The following is a 13498-nucleotide window of genomic DNA, read 5'->3' on the forward strand; positions in this document are numbered from 1 at the left end:
TGCGTCATAACGATGCGTACAGTCGCCTGCAATAATATGTTAAAAGGCCGCAAAAATATGAGACACGCTCAGGCTCTACAAATAAGACCGTGTCAGATATTATTGCGGCCTTCGAAGAGGTTTACTAATGTATTGCCAGAAATCGTTTCCCAAAGTATTACTTCCCAAACTATTTTACGCAAATTATCATTTGGCAAAATTTCATTTCGCAAATTTTCATAATCCAACCTAACATTGTACGTGATTTTCATTTCCCAACTATGGGGTTGCGAAATGAAATGGTTGCGAAATAAGAAATTGGTAAAATTTCATTTGGGAAATGAAACTGATGCCATAAGTTTGTTGGGAAGTGAAATTTGGCGAAAAATATTTTGGCTAAACGGCGGTATCCCCTTCGAAGAGTAACATATTATTGCAGGTGAATACCTACTCACGGAACACTTTGCTGCCGCAGTTGTGACTCCGGGCTTGGCCAATTTTTTTTAAATCGTTTATTTGCAGACATCGAGAGGGAACGCAGAGCTTTAGCGATGAGAGGAAACATGCGCGCACTCACGCTCAGGTTCAGCCGATGTAAAGATAACCTTATTTAAAGCGTACTGTACATCGCTGTATAGTTGTAGCCTATGGACAAGATTTACTCAGCGATCGCTAAACGCTATGCGAGTCCAGTATAACGATATTTTCAGGGTTCTGTTGCGGCTGCCACGACACTAGCGAGTCCGAAATGTTTGCGGATGCGCGGGACGCGAGCGAGGATTTCCACGATACTTTCCGCAAGCGTTGCGCCGCGATGCTTAGCAGGGTGCGTGACGTTTTAATAACTTTGTAAATTTAATTTAATCTAATGTTATTTATTAATTTTAATAGTAATTTTTAATTTTAATTGTATTAATTTGTTTAATTTTGTTGTAATGTAATAAACATTTACACATACTATGTGTATGTGTATCTTTATGCTACCCTGTGAAGTTCAGACGATTGTGCATAAATAGTTTCGTTGTGATATATTTTTTTCTTTTTTTACAAAACCGCAGCTGTTATATTAATGAGTAGCGTTCCAAAAAATCACAATTAATTCGTTGTATTACCATCTGCGAGGATATTACGGTTACGTTTGCGGTTCTCGAGATATCTGGATTTATTTAACCTTCTCCATACATTTTTTGAAAAAAAAAACATAACTTGTTAATTTTCATGTTAAATCGTCTGAAATTAATAGGGTAGCATAAAGATACACATACACATAATATGTGTAAATGTTTATTACATTGTTACATTACAACAAAATTCAACAATTTAATACAAATAAAATTTAAAAATTTAAATTTAATAAATAACATTAGATTAAATTAAATTTACAAAGTTATTAAAACTAACATGCAAGGTGCTTCAGATAAAAATGCTCGTACAAATACATTTCATTCAAAAAGTCTTAAAATTACAACTTTGGTTTACATGTCTTTTCCATAGAAACAATACTCGCTTTTGCTTTAGAGTTGAAACAATACATATCTTATTCTATTAACCAAATAGTACGTACACGTTAAACTACACCCGTGGGACGCCATTTGGTTATCAGCTCATCAGGTAATTTCGATTGGAATCTTTTTTAGTCAATATAATAACCGCAGTTGAAGGCGTCGACAACTGCCAAGGTAAATTATAAACTGAAATAAATGTCACATACCTAAATAGGCTACAGAGACTACTTAAAATCAGGCGGGCCGTATGCTTGTTTGCCACCGATGTAGAATTAAAAAAAAAGTTATATACCTACGAAGAAAAACAGTTGCAAGTTAGCACGTGCAGCGATAGCAGAGGACGCTGGTTTGATTCCAGCCCTGGGCACCAGAGGCCTTGGTCACTTTTTCTTTCATTGCATTTCATGTCAATTTATTTCAATATAAACTTACATTGTTCTTCGTATATAATATAACATATTTCAGTTTATAATTTACCGGTTCCGGTACCGATATAGTACCTAGTATGTATGTATGTAAACACTTTATTGTACATAAGACAGATTACAAACACAATAAAAGAACATAAATATATACAATGTACAAAGGCGGACTTATCCCTATAAGGGATCTCTTCCAGTCAACCTTTGAGCAATTGAGAATGAAACAATAAACAGATCAAGATAGACAAACGAACACTATGAACAGAAAGTAAATTATGGTTCAATTATTACAAACGTAAATAATTAAAACCTGTAATCTAGAATATAAAATAAACATATATATATATATATATATACAATACATATCCATATAAACACAAATATATACCTATAAATATATATATATATATACATATATATATATATATTATCACAACTAAATAAATAATCTTAGTACTCAACTAAGTACAACACAAGTCATCAGAAAGCCACGACTTATGTAATTTTCCCTTGAGTGATGCTACCGACTGGGACTGTCTAAGGGATAATGGCAACTTGTTCCACAACTGTACCTAGTGTTTCTACTTGAAATAAAACAAATTAAAATATTTTCAATAAATAATTTTATTTGTTATTTAGCCAATGTCCTTCAAATTTACCTCAAACAGCTAAATGATTTCTGAATAAAAACAATACAAAAGTACAGCTTACTCCAAGCAGGAACTGTGATGGGTACAAATATGTTAATAGTTACCTATAGTCTGTCCGCTTTTCTAAGATCAAGTGCGCCATAGTAAATCTTTGGCGAACTTGATCTTAGAAATCGAACAGGTTATACCCGTAAATCTATTTGGACCTACAAAAATCGCTTACGTTTATAACCTCAAGTTTTGGTTTCAGATTTTCCTTTAATTTTGTACTAACTTTAATGTATAAATACATATTTATGTAACTTAATGTATCTAACTTAACGTAAATAGGTAACGTAAATTAACAAATACCAATTTGTGGATTTAAGTTATTATAAACTTTTAAAACTACTCTACTACTAGGTTTCGTACTCTACTGTTTCCTCCTACAAAACATAACAGATTGTAACGAAATTTTGAAATCTGAATGATAATTAAATATTCTGTGTCAGACTACGCTTCTTGCGCTAATTGTTATCAGATATGAATACGAAGCTTCTATTGTCCTAATATGTTATGGGGTTCAGCGGTTAAAAAGTTAAATTATCAAAAAAACCGGCCAAGTGCGAGTCGGACTCGCGTTCCAAGGGTTCCGTATATTACACAATTTAAACAACTAAATAATTAAGGTTGACTTACGCTTGACTGCACATTTCTAATAAATTTTCCTGTGATCTATTTTGGGTAAAGATCTATTTTGTGTATTTTTTTCAAAATTTTAGACCCAGAAGTTTCGGAGAAAAGGAGGGGGGGGGGAATGGTCATTTTTTGCCTATTTTTTTGAATAACTTCTGAACTGTTTATCCTAAAATTATAAAGAAAAATCATTTGAGATTCTCACAATGAGCTCTTTCATTTGATATGTAACACGATGTAGTTTGAAAAACTTTATTTTTTAATTTACCCATTTACCCCCCAAAAGTGGCCCCCATGTTTAAAATTAATTTGTTAACGTTACATGTCCGTCTTTGGGTCACAAACATACATATGTTTTCCAAATTTCAACTTAATTGGTCCAGTAGTTTCGGAGAAAATAGGCTGTGACAGACGGACAGACAGACAGACGCACGAGTGATCCTATAAGGGTTCCGTTTTTTCCTTTTGAGGTACGGAAGCCTAACAAAACAGTCCGACGCAGATATTGACAATACTAATCTGTGTTGTAATTTCTCTAGGGTCAAAAACAGCGACGGAAATAGTAGTGTACATTTGTATGGAATAATAGTCCCCTTCCCGTTGCCTCATTGTGCTTCTGTCTTCTATATGTCTCTTTTATTAGGACTATTGCGTTTCGGGAAAGCAAGCTGCAGTTGCATCGTTATGTAGACGAACACTGAAGTAGCAATCGAGCGCAAAAGGCGCTGGTTAAAGTAAAATAGGTTATAAATGGAGATCCTGCAGTCGCTGACTTCCAGGGTGTCCAGGATGCTTCGAGAGAGAGAGAAAAGTTCATCTGAAAGTTAATGATATGTTATGCATTATATTACTTCGTATATTACGGGCACCACGAAGTAGGCCAGTTCGTTGGTGCACAAATCATGTTTGTACTGTATGTTCGTTGTGGCGCATGTTCGCTCGGAATTATATGAACGGGCCTATCTTTACTTTAGAAATCTTGTTGTGTTGATGATGTACTTTTCTTATTTTTGGTTATTTCTGGTTAATTATTTTGTAACATTATAGGAGGATATTCACAGTCACTTGGTATGTATTTTGGAATGATCCATTCTGTCATTTTTAATTTAGAGCAGTTCAAAGTCAACTGTGGATTGTGAAATTTTTAAACGTTTTCTAATTACGATACGTTTGTTTAATTTGTTAGACGAAGTAGTGAAAATGTTACAGTGTTATATATTAGTGATCTACACACAAAGCCCTTTCATTTGGTACCCCACATGGTATGATTCAAAAAAGAAAAAAACTTTGTACTGCCGACTTTTTGACGTCACAGCAACTACCCCCACCACTTTCGCGCTTGTCATCTCATATATTTGTGTTCAGGACAGCACACTGAATGCACTGTTACCAAATATACCCATGTCTGCGACGACATGAGCGAAAAGTAACCTAAAGCCTGTTCCGCCAAGCTACTATAGACGTAAGCGCCGACCACCATAACCTATTTTTAACCTCAGAACGAAATGAAATCCATACTAATATTATAAATGCGAGTCTGTCTGTCTGTCTGTCTGTCTGTGTGTTCCCTCTTCACGCTTAAACCGCTGAATCGATTTAGATGAAATTTGGCATAGAGATAGGTTGAGCCCCTGAGAAGGACATAGGATAGTTTTTATCCCGAAAATCATCCCTTAAGAAAGTAAAAAGCGGGGTGGAATTGAGATAATTAATGAAGTGCCTGCTAATATGTGTGCATAATATGCTCAAATTGAATGATTGCTATGAGAATATTTCCAGGCGCTATACTTACTTTAGCTGCTGTTACTAAGTCCACGCAGACGAAGTCGCGGGCAAAAGCTAGTATCGTTATAGTGACGGCACTAATCATGAAGCATTTATGAGTAAATTTGGAGTATTTTTAATATTTCATGGATACCTGTAAAATTTCTGATGTCCCTAAGTCCCTATTCGTCTTTTAATTTTTTTAACGTGCTTAATGAAAGATAATGCACTTGTTTTCAACATAATAAACAAATAAATATGATTATGTTACTGATGTTATTCCTTAATATGGGCATAAGGAGTATATTTTCCCATCCTATTTTGAACTTAATCTTTCTTTGACCAGGTTTCAAAATTGATTAAATTTTGACATCCTCATGCCCAATTATGGGTTAAATAGTACTTACTTATGTAACAGGATTTATGGTTACTAACGTTTCATTATTGGTGCCACGTGCATTATAGCATTACTAGCTTTTTCCCGCGACTTCGTCTGCGTGGAATTAGTAATTTGGGTACCTTAATGCTTAAACAAATCTGCTTTTTAATCCATCCTTTTTCACCCCCAAATTGGTCCACACTATACATTTCCACCCCATTTTTTACACCCTTAAGGGATGTTTTCGGGGATAAAAGTTATTCTATACCATTTCCCATAGCTCAAACTATCGCCATACCAAGCTTCATCTAAATCGGTTCAGCGGTTAGATTCCCCATACAAATTTCCACCCCCTTTTCACCCCCTTGAGGGGTGAGTTCTGGGATAAAAAGTATCCTATGTCCTTCCCCGGGACTTAAACTATCTGTATACCAAATTTCAACTAAATCGGTTCAGCGGTTAAAACGTGAAGAGGTAACACACAGACAGACAGACAGACAGACAGACTTTCGCATTTATAATATTAGTATAGATAGGGGTTTACGTTTACATACGTACCAGAATTATTAGGTTTTAGTTGAATATAAGTGCATATAAGTTTGGTACGCTGAATTTGCACGTTCAATTTATCCGTTTGCTGAGCTATTCCGATAAATATGGACCAGCTGGCAAATAACCAGCCTACCAAGGAAAACGTTCGCACCACGGGTATATCCTAAAATACACATAAAAATCGTAAATGGCAGTAAACATTATTCCAAAACAGGTGAAATAATAAATATCTAAACTAAATGGGGTTGGCAACTGTCAAAGCTTTGCATAGATGGCGCCAGCATATGTTTTACCCGACTCTAGTTATGTTCTATGAGATTTTCCAGGCCATAAAATTCCAAAAAAAATAAGAATTTGACCCGCTCCTGAGATTGACAGGCAAACCTGTGCTGGCGCCATCTGTAAAATACTTCGACCGGCCAACCCACTGTGATGATTGTTCTATCAAGTTCAAGTCAATAATGTCTGGTTTGGGTACTAGTGGAAACTAAAGAGGATTAAGTCTAAAGCCGAGACCCGAAAATTCAAAAATATTTTTTTTACCTCAGCAGCTCGAACATGCCTACTTTCGACACTCCCTGGAGTGAAACAAAGTAGCTTTTTAATTTAGTGAAGGCCATGAACTGCCACTTCATACTTCTATTCCAATTTTTTTTGTTTTTTTTTTTTTCTGTATTATTCTGTGTAATTCGAAATACATTTTAACCTTTAATATATTCTCACTACTGAGGTGAAAAATTATTAGTGCAACACGAGAGCAAAGGTGTTTTACATCTCGCGTTTTTGAGTCCCTCGCTACGCTCAACGCTACGCTTTGCTCGTCAATTATAGAATCTTTCGCTTTCTCGGGACTCAAAATAAACACTCGCAAGAAAAACCCACTTTCCTCTCTTGTTGTACAAATAACTATTTTCCAATCATGAAAAACAATTGGGTTGTTGACACATGTTAACTTTTATAACTAAATCTAAGTAGATCTAGATAGATAATGAACAATTAATCCCTTATTTGGGCATAAGGAGTATATTTCCCATCCTATTTTGAACTTTATCTTTCTTTGACAAGGTTTCAAAATTGACAAAATTTTGACATCCTCATGCCCAATTAAACAAAATTGGAAACCTCTTGGAAACTTAAAAAATATATGGGAATAATAAAAAAATAGGCACAACCTTAAAATTTTTTTTTACTCTAAAATAGAAAAAAAAAATTATGTAATTCGATTCCTTACATTTTATTTAAAAAATATTGTATAGCAACAATATACATAAACGCAATATTTCACCGACAAAATGTTTTCCATACATCGAAACGGCTTCTAAGCAATAGCGTCGTTACATAATGACGTCACGATGTATTGCCATTTTGTTAGAAACGTTTCGTCAGTAAAGTGCGGTTGCCAGAGTTTGACCATTATTTGTGACTTTTGTATTGCTTTAAGACAATGGGTCCCATATAGACTTTTGATCCTCAAAACAAACCTGATCGACTGATACCATTAATAAAAATTTGAAAAATACCCTATTAAAAAAATGTTATTCGTTTAGTACCCGATTAGATCAGTGTAAAAATACTAATATCAATACCTATTAAACGTGTAATACTTAATGTGACTTTCAACTCTTACCTTATCCTTAATGAATATAATAACCGTCTGAACAGCCAAAAATGTTCCAATTACCAAAGATGTCATACACGCAAAAATCTGCAAATAAAGTAAATGCGTACATTGTGTTTATATATTTAAGAGGTGTGAAAAAAACATGACTGAGTACTCCGTCTAGTCCCTGTATAATTTTAAATTTTGACTAAAAACACGCAGGTTTAACTAAGGCATTTTGAAAAACAGTTTTAACTAGTTAGGTACTTCGTAGGCCATGGCCCATGGTCACAGGGAGAGGGGGGATGAATATTTAATGCAATGGAATGGTGTAGTCCCATTTGTCCCCGGCGGACACAGAGTATATTCATATGAATCATTCCCATCTGTTCCCGCTTCATGTATGGCGCTATGGCAGCGCGCACGTGGGACGGGGCAAATGGGTATACACCCAATGGAACTTACCGTAAACCTGTAGCTGTGCTGCACGCGGCGCACCTGAGCATCAACCATCTTGAGACTTTCAGTAAAATATTTCGTATCTTTCCTCGATAAGTCCACATTATTATCATATTCTTTCTTCCAATGAAACGGATACGATATCAGTTGCTCTATTAAATACTCTGTATATAAGTCAGCTATTTTCACTAATCCGACGTTCAAGTAGTGGACTCTCAGACATAGAAATTTATATACACACACGTGAAGGACATGATCGTAACACAAAGTGAACAGTAGTTGGAAGTAAACTACGCCGACGAAGTAAATGTACATCGGTATTTTATTATAAAAAGCTGTGATCAGGACTACGGTTATCACTAACTCAAATGCTGCTATACTGCTAGACCAAATTATTATGCTTTTAGTTACAATATCTCTCATAACTTTTGTTTGGGATACTCCTAAGAATAAATCTATCTCTATAAATTGTTTGAATAGCTTTGCTCCGGAATGTCTGTTGAAAATGTGAATATTCAGCAGTACTACATTATTCAATACCACGAGTTCAATTACTGTGATAAATTCTGGCAAGATTAAATAATTGTTCTTGATAGATGTTTGGAGAATGAGTATGTATGCTGCGAGAGAAACAGTTATCATCGCTAATAATGAACGCAATTGCGAGAATCTTGAAATGCTGACAATCTGACCGTCTTTAACATCAAATCTGTTAAATGCACCTATTTTCAGAATTCTCGAATAAATCCTAATGTTTTTAATGTACTCGTTTGTGAGTTCCGTTCTTGCTCTTTCTTCCATATTAAGTATATTTAACGTGGTTTGATATTCAAGAAATATGATGTCTTAACGCTTGTAAGGTTGGATCTGCAACATAATGATAATTATATAGTTATTCATAAGTAGTTTATAACAGCACTATAAGTAATTACTCTTAGCATTGGACGTCATTTAGGGAAAATGATCCAATCTCCAAAAATCTGTCAATAAAAATTGAACTTTCCGTTAAGCAATGTCATTAATTTAAATGACAAATTTTAGAGGATGGATTATTTTCATTATAGCAAAGAGAATAGAGCAAGAATAAAGTGTATAGAGGGGTTATTGTTATAGTAAATTTTGTAGTCACAGTAAATTTACTGCCAACTATCGACACAGGATTTAAACTAAAAATGAAAACGTATAAAAAAAATGAATTTTATGTATAGAACGCCATATGACTGGACTGACCCATGTTCTTTAACTGATACGTGTTAAATTTTTTAAATATCAAACGGTGACGCCATTTACACGGGTATAGGCCAAAGGTATGGGGCCATCTATTCGAGAATATTTTTTTCTTGATTTTCCTAGACACGTTTTTTCCTTAGACTTATCTTATACCAAAGATAGATATAACTCTGTAATAGATGGATACAGTCTAAGGAAAAAACGTGCCTCGAAAATCAACAAAATTTGATTCTCGTTCAGAGGGCGCTACTAGCTTTGGCCAACTGTCGTATAGATGGCGTTGACGGTTTCGTTTGTTATTTAACAATTTTAACGCATATTAGTGAAAGAACATGGGTCAAAATCATAAAAATAATTAATGCAAATAAAAAAATCATTTATTCATATCTAAATACATTTTATCGTATTTTTAAAAATATTTATTTTTAGTTTTACAGTGTGTCGACATGGCAGTGAATTTACTGTGGTTACAAAATTTACTATGACAGTACCGCTCTATCCTATTATATCCTTTTTGGTATAAGGGTCAATTTATAACTGTCAAAATTGACTTCTTAACTTTTAGCGACTATAATCTGCGTCCCTGTCCATTCCATTATTTCTGACCATTGGTGAATCTTGCCTTTGCAGAGAGATGTGACTTATTTGAAATACATGTAGCTCCGAGCTAAATACGAGTGATAGAAATCGTAAAATGGGGTTATTTAGTCATGAGGCGATCATGAAGTTGGTCTTGGGGTGGTCACAGGGTTGAGATTCAACCCCCATTAGATAACACAGGTTTGAAGAGGTTCTCAGTTTGACCCGTATGTTTGTATGTATGTGATAATTTTTATGTGATTTGTTCGATATGTTACATTTTTATATTCTATCATTATGTTATGTGTACAACTTAGTTTTAGATTAATTGGGGCATTCGACAATAAGGTCCCTTTTTATAGAAAATACCACAATTAAGGTTTTTAAAAATGTTGCCACGCCCTAGTATTAGGGTCCATGTCTGTACTGTCAAATGAAAGAACCAACACCTTGTAATACCATGGTTATAATAAGCGATTATGATTATGAAATTGATTACAAAAATCATAATGAATTAAAATTAACATGAATTCATATTTGAGAACGTGCTGTCTACGTACCTATTTAAACAACCGCTTTAAAGGCAAGTTTCATGACTTCTACTTACAGTAATAAATATTGCTCGAGTAGGTATACAACATTTAAAACCGTAATTATTGAAAGTGGTTTGATTTCCCATGAGCAGTCATTTTCCTAGGTTTCCTAGATTGGTTTTTTGAATGCTATGCTTATAGACCTCGAGCCAGGAACAGATTTCCATGACCAATCGCCTCCCGGGCGATAACTTGTATAGTGGTTAACGGCTATGTATGATGAACCCTCGTGGACGTCAGCTGCCGCTCCGTGGGTGGGTTGAGGAATGGCAGCCACCGAAACACGTAAAAAAATAGACATTGCCTTCCGTTTGATACTTTGTCAGATGATAGTTTAGACGCTAGGTATTGTGAATAAAAAAATCGTCAGCCGGTTATATTGCATTGGAAAGAACGTCAGCTGGTCGCCTGAACTTGTAAAAATAAGCACTTTACCTTTTTAGAATAGTAATATCTAACTTATGAAACTTCGCTTGTAGCATTTCATCAGGCACCTAAACAACGCAACTTCAATTACCTACTTACGCATACTTTGCGGACATAAATGGTAAGGCGCATTTTTTACATGTTCATGTGGACAGCTGGCGGTCTTTCCAGCGTTTTTTAAATTTAAAATAGCATCTAAACTGTCATCTGACACAATATCGATCGGGAGGCGATGACTGAAAAAATTTTTACATGTTCAGTCATCAACTGACAGTGTTTCCACCGCGATACAACCGGTTGACTATTTTTTTAATTCATGATAGCATCTAAACTATCATCTGACAAAGTATCAGCCGGGAGGCGGACTGACGATATATGCTCCTGGCCCGCGGTCTATTAGTGTAGACATAGACATATGTAGAGTCCCGTAGTTGCTCGTCCGTTATTAAAAAACAAGCTTAGAAGGGGGCTTTTTTTGTAGGGGCATGATAAGCAAAAGGGAGTGGTATTCGCAGCCCCTACGTCGTTTTACTTAGAAGCGATGACTTTTTGCGAAACTTAAAAATGGCGTAACCCGCCAAGTTCTCAATTGTTCCCATTGTAAGACGTTCATGAATAACCGAGCCACCGCCATAAAGGTAAGAAAGCATTTGACCACAATCTCACCTAATGGTAAGTGCCAATGCGGTCAAGGATGGAACACAAGTGTTTTCATATAAACCTAATACCTATTGAATCAAACTTATCTACATATTTAGTGATGCATATTTTTTATTGAGGCAATATACATACATACATAGGTATAAATATGGTAGGCGTGATTACGTATCTGTAGGTACATATATGATATAATCAATCGAGTTCATGATCTTACGATGAACAAACAAACTCGACCACTGCGCCATCCAAGGGTAGGCTAGAATCCATAGTGGAGTTGTATCGGTACGGCGGCTGCGCTGCACCGCGAGTTGTGTCACTAGTAACGCCATCTGTTGACGTGTGGTGATAGTGGTGTTACAACTCTCCCCCTGTGTCACGCAGTCGTGCCCGCAAATTACTACATAGTATAAAACAAAGTCGCTTTCCGTTGTCTGTCTGTCCCGATGTATGCTTAGATCTTTAAAACTACGCAACGGATTTTGATGCGGTTTTTTTAAATAGATAGTGATTCAAGAGGAATGTTTAGGTGTATAATTGGTAAAGGTTTTGTGTTAATTGGCTGAATTACCCGTGCGAAGCCGGAACGGGTCGCTAGTAGGATATAATCGTTCTGGTCTAGTTGTAGATTGATGTGTAGCTGGTCGGTTTCGCTTTCGCTTGGTCCTTACAAAAGCATCGGTGGTGGTACCCTTTTGCTGCTTTTCCTGAGTTATGTCAAGATAAATTTGTTACGCTTCTCAAACGGGTGCGAAGTTTTCACGCAAACGTGTTTCAAAATCTGCCCACGAGGTCACGTCGTTCTTGACTCCCAACCACTAAACTCCAGCTTTACCTGTGAGTAAAAGAGGTAATTCACTCAAGGCAGAGCGTTTGTAGATATTTATTGCCGAGAGGAAAGCTTCCACAACCTCAGCATCCTTTTCGCCAATGTGTATTTGCAGTTAATGAAAGAGCACCTGTTTGGTTGTGGTGCAACTTGCATTCTCTCAAAGTTGTTTAAATTGCTCTGGCGATAGCATCTTGGTGCGTGTTCGCTTGATAGTGGTAACACGACCGGAATGCGTAGCGTAAGTAGGACTTTTTATTTTCGAAGGTTCACCCCTTCCAGTCGTTAAAGCATAGTATAAACAGGGCAAAGTCATCATAACATCTTCATAGTGCGTTTGTATGAAGATAACATACCTTGCCCTGTTTATACTATGGTTAAACTGTTGCAGGTCGATCGTCTAGTGTAGCAACGTTCGTAGCAGGTCCGTGACGTCACGAATCCCGTAGCGGTAGTAGCACGCTGATGACGTCAAACGTTTCGTAGCGCTCACGTGATGACGCCACGTAGACGAGCCCCACGTTGGGCGCCACTGTAGAGTGGGGAGGTGAGGTGATTTAGATCATTCCTAACAAGTTCCTAATTTCTAATCAGTTATGGGTATGACTTAACGTAAGGACTTTTTCATTTTTATTTATTCAATACTTAAATAATTTAATCATCAAAAAACAAACTAAACAACGTTTTGACGACAATGACACAAAAAAGCATTGAAGTATTACAGTTATAGTATCAATAATTTAATTTTCCCATATTTATACGTGCATAAAGAGGTACTATTTAGTAATATTGATTGAGATTTTTTTTAATAACCGAAATCAGTTAAAGGTATTAGAAGCAAGCCATTTTGATGTTATTTTTGTATAAAATATGTTTGGCAAAAATTCATTTTTTTTACAAGCTTTTATCGCTGACTGTACTTTTCTTTCCACAGGTAACTAATACTCATCGAGACAATTCTAAAAACCCCAAACACAATTAGGTTGCGTTGTTTTATCACAGAGTTCCTCTGGTCTGGCCATCTCCTGTCTCTATCATCAGATCAGCTCGATGGTACCATAATATTACATTGTCACCCGACTTACATATGTATGCAAATTTTCAGCTTCATTGGAAGTAGGGAAGTGGGTCAAATTTAACTTGCAAGATTTGACCCTTACAAACGTAGTTACATATTACATACTTATGTATAGGTACAT

This window comes from Cydia strobilella, chromosome 5 (assembly GCF_947568885.1).
Source record: "Cydia strobilella chromosome 5, ilCydStro3.1, whole genome shotgun sequence".
NCBI lineage: Eukaryota > Metazoa > Arthropoda > Insecta > Lepidoptera > Tortricidae > Cydia > Cydia strobilella.